The 16,880-nt window shown below is 49.3% G+C and overlaps 1 long non-coding RNA gene across 1 annotated transcript; it reads left to right on the plus strand.

Moving 5' to 3' along the window:
* The first annotated feature begins 1,095 nt into the window (after positions 1 to 1,095).
* LOC144677045 (uncharacterized) lies at positions 1,096 to 4,049 on the plus strand. The gene is made up of 3 exons (XR_013575483.1): positions 1,096 to 1,238; positions 2,297 to 2,403; positions 3,332 to 4,049. It is a non-coding gene; the product is annotated as an uncharacterized LOC144677045 (long non-coding RNA).
* The last annotated feature ends 12,831 nt before the right edge of the window (positions 4,050 to 16,880 follow it).

Consider the following 16,880-nt stretch of genomic DNA (forward strand, 5'->3'; position numbering starts at 1 on the left):
CACCCCTCACTGTAACACTCTGATATATCCCACACCCCTCACTGTAACACTCTGATATATCCCACACCCCTCACTGTAACACTCTGATATATCCCACACCCCTCACTGTAACACTCTGATATATCCCACACCCCTCACTGTAACACTCTGATATATCCCACACCCCTCACTCTAACACTCTGATATATCCCACACCCCTCACTCTAACACTCTGATATATCCCACACCCCTCACTCTAACACTCTGATATATCCCACACCCCTCACTGTAACACTCTGATATATCCCACACCCCTCACTGAAACACTCTGATATATCCCACACCCCTCACTGTAACACTCTGATATATCCCACACCCTTCACTGTAACATTCTGATATATCCCACATCCACATCACTCCAGCTCTGTTGTGACATAGACAGGTGTCGGAGTGGGCAGGTATGGGATTGACAAATTTTGACACAGAGAAGTGTGAAGTGATTGATTTTGGCTGGAAGAATATGTAGAGGCAGGTTCAATCGAGGCATTCAAGGGGGCATTGGATAGTTATTTGAACAGATATAATGTGCAGGGGTACAGGGGGGAAAAGGCAGGGCGATGGCACTGGGTCCTAACGCTCATTCGGAGAGCCAGTGCGGACAAATGGCCTCCTTCTGTGTGGTTCAGACCCTGTGGTCCTTTAATCCTGTGAGTTCTGTGACCCTGTGATTCTCTCAGTCCTACAGATGGACAAGAACATGACGGGGTTAAACGGAAAGATCCAGAACATTTCCGAGACCCTTGAAAAGATGCTCCGGAACCTCAGATCCCTCTGCACCGTTCTCCGAAACTGCTCGGGTGAGTTGGCGCTGAATGGGCCTCCACCTGCTCCCATGTAACAAGCTCGAGAGGTGCTGAATAGCCTCATCCTTTTCCTGTGTAATAGGCTCGAGAGGAGCTGAATGGGCCTCCTCCTGTTCCTGTGTAACAGGCTCGAGAGGTGCTGAATGGGCCTCCTCCTGTTCCTGTGTAACAAGCTCGAGAGGGGCTGAATGGCCTCCTCCTGTTCCTAATGTCCTGATGTATTTCTCTGAACTAAGTCTTCATAATTTTGCAGAGTCTCTCTGTCCTAGCGGCTGGAAAGTTCATAATCATCATTGCTATAGATTGTCAACGAAGAGCAAGGAATGGGACTCGGCAAAACTACAATGTGAATCCCGAACTTCACACCTCATCATCATAAATACAGAACAGGAACAGGTGAGAATGACAGACGCATCGGTCAGAATTAAATAGAGAGAAAATATTATTCTACACTGTCCCCATCAAACACTCCCAGGACAGGTACAGCACGGGGTTAGATGCAGAGTAAAACTCCATCTACACCATCTCCATCAAACACTCCCAGGACAGGTACAGCCTGGGGTTACAGATTATAGCTCCCTCTACACTGTCCACATCAAACAATCCCAGGACAAGAACAGAACGGGGTTAGATACAGATTAAAGCACCCTCTACACCGTCCCCATCAAACACTCCCAGGACAGGTACAGCACGGGGTTAGATACAGAGTAAAGCTCCCTCTACACTGTCCCCATCAAACACTCCCAGGACAGGTACAGCACGGGGTTAGATACAGAGTAAAGCTCCCTCTACACCGTCCCCAACAAACACTCCCAGGACAGGTACAGCACGGGGTTAGATACAGAGTAATGCTCCCTCTACACTGTCCCCATCAAACACTCCCAGGACAGGTACAGCACGGGGTTAGATACAGAGTAAAGCTCCCTCTACACCGTCCCCATCAAACACTCCCAGGACAGGTACAGCACGGGGTTAGATACAGAGTAAAGCTCCCTCTACACCGTCCCCATCAAACACTCCCAGGGCAGGTACAGCACGGGGTTAGATACAGAGTAAAGCTCCCTCTACACTACATGAAAGAGGGTTCCAGCAGTCGATGAGCTGAGCCCGGGGTGGTTCTGGGCGATGTTACGGAGTTGGGAAGAGGCCGTCTTGGTGACGATGTGGATATGAGGTGGGAATCCCATCTCCAGGTTAAACACGACCCCAGGGTTGTGAACAATCTGGTTCGGACTCAGGGAGTTCCCAGGATGGAGTCGGTAACTCAGGAATGGAGTTTAGAACAGAGACGGAAAAAAACAGCTTCAGTCTTCCCGATATTTAATCAGAGGGAATGAGGGAGAATTTCCTGAGGAAGGGTTTGGTGTATTTTGGGGATCAGTTGTGTGTGCGTGTTTGTGTGAGTTAAGGCAGTCATACTAACTGAACACATTCCATCATTGTATCTGCTGCAGAATTTCATAAAGAAATCTCTCGAGAATAATCCTGGGGATTACTGGATCGGACTAACAGATCGAGAGAGTGAAGGAAACTGGAAATGGGTGGATGGGAACCCAGTGAGGTGAGTCCCAGCGTTGCATGGAGAGAAAGAGCGGGACAATGGGATTAGTTTGGGGATTGGTACAGGGCTATGGGGAGAGAGTGGGACAGTGGGATTAGTTTGGGATTGATACTGGGCTATGGGGAGAGAGCAGGACAGTGGGATTAGTTTGGGATTGATACTGGGCTATGGAGAGAGTGCGGGGCAGTGGGATTAGTTTGGGGATTGATACAGGGCTATGGGGAGAGAGTGGGACAGTGGAATTAGTTTGGGATGGATACAGGGCTATGGGCAGAGAGTGGGACAGTGGGATTAGTTTGGGGATTGATACAGGGATATGGGGAGAGAGCGGGGCAGTGGGATTAGTTTGGGATTAATACAGGGCTATGGGGAGAGAGCGGGACAGTGGGATTAGTTTGGGATTGATACAGGGCTATGGAGAGAGAGCAGGACAGGGATTAGTTTGGGATTGATACAGGGCTATGGGGAGACAGCCAGACAGTGGGATTAGTTTGCGATTGATACAGGGATATGGGGAGAGAGTAGGACAGTGGGATTAGTTTGGGGATTTGAACAGGGCGAAGGGGACAGAATCTGTCAGTGGGATTAGTTTGAGTTTGATACAGGGCTATGGGGAGAGAGCGGGACAGTGGGATTAGTTTGGGATTGATGCAGGGCTATGGGGAGAGAGCGGGGAAGTGGGATTAGCTGGGGATTTGTACAGGGCTATGGGGAGAGAGCAGGACAGTGGGATTAGTTTTGGATTTGTACAGGGCAATGGGGAGAGAGCGGGGCAGTGGGATTAGTTTGGGATTTGTACAGGGCTATGGGGAGAGAGCGGGACAGTGGGATTAGTTTGGGATTTGTACTGAGCTGTAGGAATCTTGTTGATTCTGTGCAGGAATGTGTCGGGTTTTTAATCGGTATTTTTTATTTCCCCAATTCCCAGTTTTACTCGATGGGGTCAGGGTGAACCGAATAATTGGAATGGTAATGAAAACTGCGCCATTATCAAAACCAGAGGATGGAATGATTACAGTTGTTCCGATCAGTTCCATTTCATCTGTGAGAAAAGGGCACTGCCCTGCGTCGAGGCAGCTGATATTGAGAAATATTGTTCCTGAAGAGAGACTGGGACACAGAACGAGAGTGTCAGGATTGTCCAAAGATCCCCAGCTCCTCCTCCCTTCCCCACAATCCCCGACTGCCCGAGGCCACGTCCGAAAGGTGAAACTTCATCTGTTCCCCTTTTCTCCCAGTTGAACCCTTCTGCAGCGCCACCAGTGGTAGGAGGCGGGAATGACAGTGTGACGGTTGACATTGGAAAATCCCATTATAAATCCAGGCCGGAATCCAGCGACATGTAACAGGACAGATGTCCTGCATTTCTCTAGCAACTTTCACAAATTCAGATGATCCGCAACCTGCTTTTGCAGCCAATGAAGCAACTCCTTACAGTGTTTTCATAGTTGTCATGTCAGAAACGAGGCATTCAATTTGCGTGCAGTAAGCTCTCACTGGACTCAGGATTAAAATCGGTCACATCGGAAATACTCTTTGGACTTTTTCTTCTCGGACTCTGTAAATCATGTGAACTTATTTTAATCTCCGTGGTTCTTGTACTGTTACTATCCATAGTTGTAAAAGTTTCCTTTTTCTATCCTCCATTACTGTGTCTGTGCATTTGTTTACGTGTGTGTGTGTGTGTGTGTGTGTATGTGCGTGTATACATCTATGTGTGTGGGTGGGTGTGTGTGTGTTTGAATGTGAGAGTGTGTGTGTGAGTAGGCATGTATGTGTGTTTGTGTGAGTGTTGTGTGCGAGTGTGTGTGTTTGTGCGAGTGTGTGTGTGTGAGCGTGGGTGTGTGTGGGTGTATGTGGGTGTGAATGTGGAGGTTGACATTGTGAACATTCCTGCCCCGGGTTTTAAATGTAAATAAACTAACCCGAGTTGATCATAATGTGAGTTTGCTGTGAGTGATTAGTAAAGTGGATCAGACACACTGAGGGTTTGGGAAAACACACCACAACACACTTCACAAAGAATTCAAAACACCTTCTGCGTACGGACAGTTGGTGAGAGACAGAAGTACAGTTTGCCTGTCTCTCTCCTGTCCGGAACAGTTCGTTCTGAGGAACCTCCCAACTCAGACACGTGTACAAGATCTCCAACTTTGTAATACTGCTCCCAACTTCTCAATTCCTTCATACACCAGCCTATGTACTTTTGCTGTATCCAATCCCTTCGGCATGTTCGGTGTCCTGATGTTTACCCAGGAAGTGACCACAATGAGCAGGAAAACACAATTGCTTCTTTTACCGATTAACTGAAATCTGTGTCCCTCTCGTCCTCGCTCCATCCCCCAACGAAACAGTTTCTCCCGACCTATCCACGATGCTGCTATCCCTTTCATAGAAACATAGAAACTCGGAGCAAGAATAGGCCATTCGGCCCTTCGAGCATGCTCTGCCATTCATTATGACCATGGCTGATCATCCAACTCAATAGCCTGCTCCCGCTTTCTCCCCTTTGATCCCTTTCGCCCCAAGAGCTATATCTAACTCCTTCTTGAAAACATATAATGTTTTGGTCTCAACTACTTTCTGTGGTAATGAATTCCACAGGCTCACCACTCTCTGGGTGAAGAAAGTTCTCCTCATCTCAGTACTAAATGGTCTACCCCATATCATCAGACTGTGACCCCTGGTTCTGGATTCCCCCACCATCGGGAACATCCTTCCTACATCTACCCTGTCTAGTCCTGTTAGAATTTTATAGGTTTCTATGAGATTCCCCCCCCTCATTCTTCTGAACTCCAGTGAATAAAATCCTAATCGACTCAATCTCTCCTCATGTGTAAGTCCCGCCATCCCAGGAATCAGTCGGGTAAACCATCGCTGCACTCCCTCTATAGCAAGTACATCCTTCCTCAGATAAGTTGACCAAAACTGAACACAATGTTCCAGGTGTGGTCTCACCAAGGTCCTGTACAATTGCAGCAAGACATCCCTGTTCCTGTACTCGAATCCTCTGGCTATGAATGCCAACGTATCATTTGCCTTCTTTACCGCCTGCTGCACCTGCATGCTTACCTTCAGCGACTGGTGTACAAGGACACCCAGGTCTAGTTGCACATTCCCCTTTCTCAATTTATAGCTATTCAGATAATAGTCTGTCTTCCTGTTTTTGCGACCAAAATGGATAACCTCACATTTATCCACATTATACTGCATCTGCCATGCATTTTCCCACTCACTCAGCTTGTCCAAATCACACTGAAGGATCTCTGCATCCTCCTCACAGCTCACCCTCCCACCCAGCTTTGTGTCATCTGCAAATTTGGAGATATTACATTTAATTCCCTCATCTAAATCGTTAATATATATTGTGAATAGCTGGGGTCCCAGCACCAATCCCTGCGATACCCCACTAGTCACTGCCTGCCATTCGGAAAAAGACCCGTTTATTCCAATTCTTTGTTTCCTGTCTGCCATCCAGTTTTCTATCCATCTCAATACACTACCCCTCATCCCACGCGCTTTAATTTTACACGCCAATCTCTTATGTGGGACTTTGTCGAAGGCTTTCTGAAAGTACAAATAAACCACATCCACTGGCTCCCCCTCATCAACTCTGCTAGTTACATCCTCGAAAATTTCCAGTAGATTTGTCAAGCATGATTTCCCTTTCATAAATCCATGCTGGCTCTGTCCGATTCTGCCACTGTTTTCCAGGTGCTCAGCTATTAAATCTTTTATAATGGACTCTAGAATTTTCCCCACTACCGATGTCTGGCTGACTGGTCTATAATTCCCTGTTTTCTCTCTGCCTCCCTTTCTAAATAGTGGGGTTACATTAGCTATCCTCCAATCTGTAGGAACTGTTCCAGAGTCTATAGAATCTCAGAAGATGACTACCAATGCATCCATTATTTCTAGGGCCACTTCCTTAAGTACTCTGGGATGTAGATTATCAGGGCCCGGGGATTTAACAGCCTTCAATCCCATCAATTTCCCCAACAACATTTCCCTACTAAGGCTGATTTCTTTCAGTTCCTCCCTCTCACGAAACCCTGTGTTCCCCAACATATCTGGTATGTTATTTGTGTCCTCCTTTGTGAAGACAGAACCAAAGTATGTATTTAGTTGGACAGCCATTTCTTTTTTCCGCATTATAAATTCCCCTGTTTCTGACTGTAAGGGACCTACATTTGTCTTCACCAATCTTTTTCTCTTCACATACCTATAGAAACCTTTACATTCAGTTTTTATGTTCCTTGCAAGCTTACACTCATGCTCTATTTTCCCCTTCTTAATCAATGCCTTGGTCCTCCTTTGCTGAATTCTAACCTGCTCCCAATCCTCAGGTCTGTTGTTTTTTCTGGCCAATTTGTATGCCTCTTCCTTGCATCTAATACTCTCTCTAATTTCCTTCGAAAGCCATGGTTTGGACACCATTCCTGTTTCACTTTTGCGCCAGACAGGAATAAACAATTGTTGCAGTTCACCCATGCGCTCTTTGAATGTTTGCCATTGCCTATCCAACGTCATCTCTTTTAAGCAACGTTTCCCAATCCATCATAGCCAACGCGCGCCTCATACCATCGTAGTTTCCTTCATTAAGCTTCAGGACCCAAGTCTCAGAATCAACTACGTCACTCCCCATCTTGATGAAGAATTCTATCATATTATGGTCACTCATCCCCAAGGGGCCTCGCACAAGTAGATTGCCAATTATTCCTTTCTCATTACACAATACCCAGTCGAGGATGGGCTGTTCCCTCGTTGGTTCCTCAAAGCATTGGTCCAGAAAATCATCCCATTTACACTCCAGACATTCCTCCTCTACGGTATTGTTACTAATTTGATTTGCCCAATCTATATGCAGATTAAAGGCACCCATAATTACAGATGTTCCTTTATTACATGCATCTCTAATTTCCTGTTTAATGCCATTCCCAACATCACCACTACAGTTTGGGGGTCTATATACAACCCCCACTAACGGTTTTTGCCCCTTAGTATTTCTCAGCTCTACCCATACAGATTCCACATCGTCGGAGCTAATATCTTTCCTCACTATTGCGTTAATTTCCTCTTTAACCAGCAATGCAACTCCACCACCTTTTCCTTTTTGTCTGTCCTTCCTAAACACTGAATACCCCTGGATGTTCAGTTCCCTTCCCTGGTGACCCTGCAGCCATGTCTCTGTAATTCCGACTATATCATACCTGTTTACATCTATTTGCGCTGTTAGTTCATCCACTTTATGCGAATGCTCCTCGCATTAAGGCACAAAGCCTTAAGGATTGTCTTTTTAACGTTACTTGTCCCGTTCCCACTATTTTTCACTGAGGCCCCGTTTGATTCTGGCCCTTGGTTTCTCTATCACTTTTCTTATTCCGCTTTCTGTCTTTTGTTCTTGTCTTTGATTCCCCTTTCTCTGACTCCTTGCATAGGTTCCTATTCCCCTGCCATTTTAGTTTAAATCCTCCCCAACCACTCAAGCAAATGTTCCACCAGGACATCAGTCCCGGTCCTGTACATGTGTAACCCGTCCGGTTTGTACTGATCCCACCTCCCCCAAAACCAGTCCCAATGCCCCATGAATCTGAAACCCTCCACTTTACACCATCTCTTCAGTCACGTATTCATCTGATATATCCTGCTATTTCTACTCTGACTGGCACGTAGCACTGGTAGTAATCCTGAGATCACTACCTTTGGGGTCCTACTTTTCAACTTACTTTCTAACTCCCTATATTCTGCTTTTAGGATCTCATCCCTTTTTTCATCTATGTCATTTGTACCAATGTGCACCACGACCACTGTCTGTGCACCCTTCCCCTTCAGAATGTCCTCTAGCCGCTCTGAGACATCCTTGACCCGAGCACCAGGGAGGCAACGTACCATCCTGGAGTTTCGCTTGCAGCCACAGAAAAGCCTCTCTATTCCCCTTACAATTGAATCCCCTGTAGCTGTTGCATTCCCACACATTTTACTCCTCCCCGGTGCAGCCCAGGCAACCATGGTGCAACAAATTTGGCTGTTGCTGCTTTCTCCTGAGAGGCCATTCCCCCCCCCCAACAGTATCCAAAGCGGTATACCTGTTTTGCAGAGGAATAGCCACAGGAGATTCCTGCACTACCTGCCTAGTCCCCTTGCTTTGCCTGGTGGTGACCCATTCCCTTCCTGCCTGTGGACTCTTACCCTACGGTGTGACCACCTCTCTATACGTCCCTATCCACGATACTCTCCACCTGGCGGATGCTCCACCGTGTCCCCAGCCGCCGCTCCAGCTCCAAATCCCCGGCTTCCAGGAGCTGCAGCTGGAGACACTTCCCGCACACAGTCTGGCCTTGGGCACTGGAAACGTGCCCGGCTTCCCACATAGAGCAGGATGAGCACACCACGGCTTTGAGCTCTCCTGCCATGACTGACCCCTTTAAATTAAATTAAACCTTTTGGAAGATACTTAATATCAAATAATATCAATTACTCTCGGGCCCTTCATCCCTGCTCCTCGCTGTTACAGAATATAGTCCTTACAAACGATGAACCACAAAATAAGATCTTAAACACTCTCAGCAATAAAAGTAGTAAACGCTGCCCCGGCCGTACTCATTGTCCTCGAAGGATCACCTCGTTCCCGCCTCACTGAACTCCCTTAGTGACCTTTGCTCCCTCTCAACTCCCGGCTCCTCTCGCGCTTCACTTCAACTGACACAGAGCGCGCAGGGGGCGGGGTCACACAGAGCGGGCTGGGGGCGGGGTCACACTGAGCGGGAAGGGGGCGGGGTGACACAGAGAGGGCAGGGGGCGGGGTCACACAGAGCGGGCAGTGGGCGGGGTGACACAGAGAGGGCAGGGGGCGGGGTCACACAGAGCGGGCAGGGGGCGGGGTGACACTGAGCGCGCAGGGGGCGGGGTGACCAGAGCGCGCAGGGGGCGGGGTGACACGGAGAGCACAGGGGGCGGGGTGACAGAGAGCGCGCAGGGGGCGGGGTGACACAGAGCGGGCAGGGGGCGGGGTTACATTGAGCGGGAAGGGGGCGGGGTCAAACAGTGCAGGAAGGGGGCGGGGTCACACAGTGCGCGCAGGGGGCGGGGTCACACAGAGCGCGGAAGGGGGCGGGGTCACACAGAGCGCGCAGGGGGCGGGGTCACACAGAGCGGGCAGGGGACGTGGTCAGACAGAACGGGGAGGAGGCGGGGTCACACAGTGCGGGCAGGGGGAGGGGTGACACAAAGCGGGCAGGGGGCAGGGTCACACAGAGCGCGCACGTGGACGGAGTGACAGAAGACGGGAAGGGGGCGGGGTGACAGAGAGCGGGAAGGGGGCGGTGTGAAACGAAAGGGGCAGGGAGCGGGGTGACACAGGGCGCTCAGAGGGCGGGGTCACACAGAGCGCGCAGGGAGCGGGGTGACACAGGGCGCTCAGAGGGCGGGGTCACACAGAGCGCGCAGGGGGCGGGGTGACAGAGTGCGGGAAGGGGGCGGGGTGAGAGAGACAGGATGAGGGATATTGAGAGAGAGACAGAGAGAGAGAGAGGGTGAGAGAGATTGAGAGAGAGGGAGACAGAGAGAGAGATGGTGAGAGAGATTGAGAGAGAGGGAGACAGAGAGAGATGGTGAGAGAGATTGAGAGAGAGGGAGACAGAGAGAGAGATGGTGAGAGAGATTGAGAGAGAGGGAGATAGAGAGAGAGATGGTGAGAGAGATGGTGAGAGAGGGAGACAGAGAGATGGTGAGAGAGACAGAGAGAGGGAGAGAGAGAGAGAGATGGTGAGAGAGATTGAGAGAGAGAGGGAGAAAGAGAGAGATGGTGAGAGAGATTGAGAGAGAGAGGGAGACAGAGAGAGAGATGGTGAGAGAGATTCAGAGAGAGAGAGAGACAGAGAGAGAGATGGTGAGAGAGATTGAGAGAGAGAGAGACAGAGAGAGAGATGGTGAGAGAGATTGAGAGAGAGGGAGACAGAGAGAGAGTTGGTGAGAGAGATTGAGAGAGAGAGGGAGACAGAGAGAGAGATGGTGAGAGAGATTCAGAGAGAGAGAGAGACAGAGAGAGAGATGGTGAGAGAGATTGAGAGAGAGGGAGAGAGAGAGATGGTGAGAGAGATTGAGAGAGAGGGAGACAGAGAGAGAGATGGTGAGAGAGATTGAGAGAGGGAGAGAGAGAGCGATGGTGAGAGAGATTCAGAGAGAGGGAGAGAGAGAGAGATGGTGAGAGAGATTGAGAGAGAGGGAGAGAGAGAGATGGTGAGAGAGATTGAGAGAGAGAGAGACAGAGAGATGGTGAGAGTGATTGAGAGAGAGAGAGACAGAGCGAGAGATGGCGAGAGATATTGAGAGAGAGAGGGAGATAGAGAGAGAGATGGTGAGAGAGATTGAGAGAGAGAGGGAGACAGAGAGAGAGATGGTGAGAGAGATTGAGAGAGGGAGACAGAGAGAGAGATGGTGAGAGAGATTGAGAGAGAGAGGGAGACAGAGAGAGAGATGGTGAGAGAGATTGAGACAGAGGGAGACAGAAATATGGTGAGAGAGATTGAGAGACAGAGGGTGACAGAGAGATGGTGAGAGAGATTGAGAGAGAGGGAGAGAGAGAGATGGTGAGAGCGATTGAGAGAGAGGGAGAGAGAGAGATGGTGAGAGAGATTGAGAGAGAGAGGGAGACAGAGAGAGATGGTGAGAGAGATTGAGAGAGAGGGGCACAGAGAGAGAGATGGTGAGAGAGATTGATAGAGTAAGACAGAGAGATGGTGAGAGAGGGAGACAGAGATGGTGAGAAAGATTGAGAGAGAGAGGGAGACAGAGAGAGAGATGGTGAGAGAAATTGAGAGAGAGGGAGACAGAGAGATGGTGAAAGAGATTGAGAGAGAGGGAGACAGAGAGAGAGATAGTGAGAGAGATTGAGAGAGAGAGAGACAGAGAGATGGTGAGAGAGATTGAGAGAGAGAGGGAGACAGAGTGAGAGATGGTGAGAGAGATTGAGACAGAGGGAGACAGAGATGGTGAGAGAGATTGAGATAGAGAGGGAGACAGAGAGAGAGATTGAGAGAGAGGGAGACAGAGATATGGTGAGAGAGATTGAGATTGAGAGAGAGTGGGAGACAGAGAGAGAGATGTTGAGAGAGATTGAGAGAGAGCGAGACAGAGAGAGAGATGGTGAGAGAGATTGAGAGAGGGAGACAGAGAGAGAGTTGGTGAGAGAGATTGAGATAGAGGGAGACAGAGAGAGAGATGGTGAGAGAGATTGAGATAGAGGGAGACAGAGAGAGAGATGGTGAGAGAGATGGTGAGAGAGGGAGACAGAGAGAGAGATGGTGAGAGAGATTGAGAGAGATGGAGAGAGAGAGAGATGGTGAGAGAGATTGAGAGAGGGAGACAGAGAGAGAGATGGTGAGAGAGATTGAGAGAGAGAGAGACAGAGATGGTGAGAGAGATTGAGAGAGAGAGGGAGACAGAGAGAGATGGTGAGAGAGATTGAGAGAGAGGGAGACAGAGAGATGGTGAGGGAGATTGAGAGAGAGAGGGAGACAGAGAGAGAGATGGTGAGAGAGATTGAGAGAGAGGGGGACAGAGAGAGAGATGGTGAGAGAGATTGAGAGAGGGAGACAGAGAGATGGTGAGAGAGATTGAGAGAGAGAAAGGGAGACAGAGAGAGAGATGGTGAGAGAGATTGAGAGAGAGAGAGACAGAGAGATGGTGAGAGAGATTGAGAGAGAGAGGGAGACAGAGAGAGAGATGGTGAGAGAGATTGAGAGAGAGGGAGACAGAGAGATGGTGAGAGAGATTGAGATTGAGAGAGAGAGGGAGACAGAGAGAGAGATGGTGAGAGAGATTGAGAGAGAGGGAGACAGAGAGATGGTGAGAGAGATTGAGATTGAGAGAGAGAGGGAGACAGAGAGAGAGATGGTGAGAGAGATTGAGAGAGGGAGACAGAGAGAGAGATGGTGAGAGAGATTGAGAGAGGGAGACAGAGAGAGAGATGGTGAGAGAGATTGAGAGAGGGAGACAGAGAGAGAGATGGTGAGAGAGATTGAGATAGAGGGAGACAGAGAGCGAGATGGTGAGAGAGATGGTGAGAGAGGGAGACAGAGAGAGAGATGGTGTGAGAGATTGAGAGAGAGGGAGAGAGAGAGATGATGAGAGAGATTGAGAGAGAGGGAGACAGAGAGAGAGATGGTGAGGGAGATTGAGAGAGAGGGAGAAAGAGAGAGATGGTGAGGGAGATTGAGAGAGAGAGAGATAGTAAGGGAGATTGAGAGAGAGAGGGAGACAGAGAGAGAGATGGTGAGAGAGATTGAGAGAGAGGGAGACAGAGAGATGGTGAGAGAGATTGAGAGAGAGAGGGAGACAGAGAGATGGTGAGAGAGATTGAGAGAGAGGGAGAGAGAGAGATGGTGAGAGAGATTGAGAGAGAGGGAGAGAGAGAGATGGTGAGAGAGATTGAGAGAGAGGGGCACAGAGAGAGAGATGGTGAGAGAGATTGATAGGGGGAGACAGAGAGATGGTGAGAGAGATTGAGAGAAAGGGAGACAGAGTTGGTGAGAGAGATTGAGAGAGAGAGGGAGACAGAGAGAGAGATGGTTAGAGAGATTGAGAGAGAGGGACACAGAGAGATGGTGAGAGAGATTGAGAGAGAGAGGGAGACAGAGAGAGAGATGATGAGAGAGATTGAGAGAGAGAGAGACAGGGAGATGGTGAGAGAGATTGAGAGAGAGAGGGAGACAAAGTGAGAGATGGTGAGAGAGATTGAGAGAGAGGGAGACAGAGATCGTGAGAGAGATTGAGAGAGGGAGACAGAGAGAGAGATGGTGAGAGAGATTGAGAGAGGGAGACAGAGAGAGAGATGGTGAGAGAGATTGAGATAGAGGGCGACAGAGAGAGAGATGGTGAGAGAGATGGTGAGAGAGGGAGACAGAGAGAGAGATGGTGAGAGAGATTGAGAGAGAGGGAGAGAGAGAGAGATGGTGAGAGAGATTGAGAGAGAGGGAGACAGAGAGAGAGATGGTGAGAGAGAATGAGATAGAGGGAGACAGAGAGAGAGATGGTGAGAGAGAGGGAGAGAGAGGAAGACAGAGAGAGAGATGGTGAGGGAGATTGAGAGAGAGGGAGAGAGAGAGAGAGAGATGGTGAGAGAGATTGAGAGACAGGGAGACCGAAGAGAGATGGTGAGAGAGATTGAGAAAGAGGGAGACAGAGAGAGAGATGGTGAGAGAGATGGTGAGAGAGATTGAGATAGAGGGACAGAGAGAGAGATGGTGAGAGAGAGGGAGGGAGAGAGAGAGAGATGGTGAGAGAGAGGGAGACAGGGAGATGGTGAGAGAGAATGAGACAGAGACAGAGAGAGAGTTGCTGAGAGAGATTGAGAGAGAGAGTGATGGTGAGAGAGATTGAGAGAGAGGGAGAGAGAGAGATGGTGAGAGAGATTGAGAGAGAGGGAGAGAGAGAGATGGTGAGAGAGATTGAGAGAGAGAGGGAGACAGAGAGAGATGGTGAGAGAGATTGAGAGAGAGGGGCACAGAGAGAGAGATGGTGAGAGAGATTGATAGAGGGAGACAGAGAGATGGTGAGAGAGATTGAGAGAGAGGGAGACAGAGATGGTGAGAAAGATTGAGAGAAAGAGGGAGACAAAGAGAGAGATGGTGAGAGAGATTGAGAGAGAGGGAGACAGAGAGATGGTGAGAGAGATTGAGAGAGAGGGAGACAGAGAGAGAGATGGTGAGAGAGATTGAGAGAGAGAGAGAAGGTGAGAGAGATTGAGAGAGAGAGGGAGACAGAGTGAGAGATCGTGAGAGAGATTGAGAGAGAGGGAGACAGAGATGGTGAGAGAGATTGAGAGAGAGAGGGAGACAGAGAGAGAGATGGTGAGAGAGATTGAGAGAGGGAGACAGAGAGAGAGATTGAGAGAGGGAGACAGAGAGAGAGATGGTGAGAGAGATTGAGAGAGGGAGACAGAGAGAGAGATGGTGAGAGAGATTGAGATAGAGGGAGACAGAGAGCGAGATGGTGAGAGAGATGGTGAGAGAGGGAGACAGAGAGAGAGATGGTGTGAGAGATTGAGAGAGAGGTAGAGAGAGAGATGATGAGAGAGATTTAGAGAGAGGGAGACAGAGAGAGAGATGGTGAGGGAGATTGAGAGAGAGGGAGAAAGAGTGAGATGGTGAGGGAGATTGAGAGAGAGTGAGAGAGAGAGAGATGGTAAGGGAGATTGAGAGAGAGAGGGAGACAGAGAGAGAGATGGTGAGAGAGATTGAGAGAGAGGTAGACAGAGAGATGGTGAGAGAGATTGAGAGAGAGTGGGAGACAGAGAGATGGTGAGAGAGATTGAGAGAGAGGGAGAGAGAGAGATGGTGAGAGAGATTGAGAGAGAGGGAGAGAGAGAGATGGTGAGAGAGATTGAGAGAGAGGGGCACAGAGAGAGAGATGGTGAGAGAGATTGAGAGGGGGAGACAGAGAGATGGTGAGAGAGATTGAGAGAAAGGGAGACAGAGTTGGTGAGAGAGATTGAGAGAGAGAGCGAGACAGAGAGAGAGATGGTTAGAGAGATTGAGAGAGAGGGACACAGAGAGATGGTGAGAGAGATTGAGAGAGAGAGGGAGACAGAGAGAGAGATGGTGAGAGAGATTGAGAGAGAGAGAGACAGGGAGATGGTGAGAGAGATTGAGAGAGAGAGGGAGACAAAGTGAGAGATGGTGAGAGAGATTGAGAGAGAGGGAGACAGAGATCGTGAGAGAGATTGAGAGAGGGAGACAGAGAGAGAGATGGTGAGAGAGATTGAGAGAGGGAGACAGAGAGAGAGATGGTGAGAGAGATTGAGATAGAGGGCGACAGAGAGAGAGATGGTGAGAGAGATGGTGAGAGAGGGAGACAGAGAGAGAGATGGTGAGAGAGATTGAGAGAGAGGGAGAGAGAGAGAGATGGTGAGAGAGATTGAGAGAGAGGGAGACAGAGAGAGAGATGGTGAGAGAGAATGAGATAGAGGGAGACAGAGAGAGAGATGGTGAGAGAGAGGGAGAGAGAGGAAGACAGAGAGAGAGATGGTGAGGGAGATTGAGAGAGAGGGAGAGAGAGAGAGAGAGATGGTGAGAGAGATTGAGAGACAGGGAGACCGAAGAGAGATGGTGAGAGAGATTGAGAAAGAGGGAGACAGAGAGAGAGATGGTGAGAGAGATGGTGAGAGAGATTGAGATAGAGGGACAGAAAGAGAGATGGTGAGAGAGAGGGAGGGAGAGAGAGAGAGATGGTGAGAGAGAGGGAGAGAGAGGGAGACAGGGAGATGGTGAGAGAGATTGAGACAGAGACAGAGAGAGAGTTGCTGAGAGAGATTGAGAGAGAGAGTGATGGTGAGAGAGATTGAGAGAGAGGGAGAGAGTGAGATGGTGAGAGAGATTGAGTGAGAGGGAGAGAGAGAGATGGTGAGAGAGATTGAGAGAGAGAGGGAGACAGAGAGAGATGGTGAGAGAGATTGAGAGAGAGGGGCACAGAGAGAGAGATGGTGAGAGAGATTGATAGAGGGAGACAGAGAGATGGTGAGAGAGATTGAGAGAGAGGGAGACAGAGATGGTGAGAAAGATTGAGAGAGAGAGGGAGACAGAGAGAGAGATGGTGAGAGAGATTGAGAGAGAGGGAGACAGAGAGATGGTGAGAGAGATTGAGAGAGAGGGAGACAGAGAGAGAGATGGTGAGAGAGATTGAGAGAGAGAGAGACGGTGAGAGAGATTGAGAGAGAGAGGGAGACAGAGTGAGAGACGGTGAGAGAGATTGAGAGAGAGGGAGACAGAGATGGTGAGAGAGATTGAGAGAGAGAGGGAGACAGAGAGAGAGATGGTGAGAGAGATTGAGAGAGAGGGAGACAGAGAGATGGTGAGAGAGATTGAGATTGAGAGAGAGAGGGAGACAGAGAGAGAGATGGTGAGAGAGATTGAGAGAGGGAGACAAAGAGAGAGATGGTGAGAGAGATTGAGAGAGGGAGACAGAGAGAGAGATGGTGAGAGAGATTGAGAGAGGGAGACAGAGAGAGAGATGGTGAGAGAGATTGAGATAGAGGGAGACACAGAGAGAGATGGTGAGAGAGATGGTGAGAGAGGAAGACAGAGAGAGAGATGGTGAGAGAGATTGAGAGAGATGGAGAGAGAGAGAGATTGAGAGAGGGAGACAGAGAGAGAGATGGTGAGAGAGATTGAGAGAGAGGGACAGAGAGAGATGGTGAGAGAGATTGAGAGAGAGGGAGACAGAGATGGTGAGAGAGATTGAGAGAGAGAGGGAGACAGAGACAGAGATGGTGAGAGAGATTGAGAGAGAGGGAGACAGAGAGAGAGATGGTGAGAGAGATTGAGAGAGGGAGACAGAGAGATGGTGAGAGAGATTGAGAGAGGGAGACAGAGAGAGAGATGGTGAGAGAGATTGAGAGAGGGAGACAGAGAGAGAGATGGTGAGAGAGATTGAGATAGAGGGAGACAGAGAGAGATGGTGAGAGAGATGGTGAGAAAGGG

Source organism: Cetorhinus maximus, unplaced genomic scaffold (assembly GCF_964194155.1).
Source record: "Cetorhinus maximus unplaced genomic scaffold, sCetMax3.hap1.1 HAP1_SCAFFOLD_2176, whole genome shotgun sequence".
NCBI classification, from domain to species: Eukaryota; Metazoa; Chordata; class Chondrichthyes; order Lamniformes; family Cetorhinidae; genus Cetorhinus; species Cetorhinus maximus.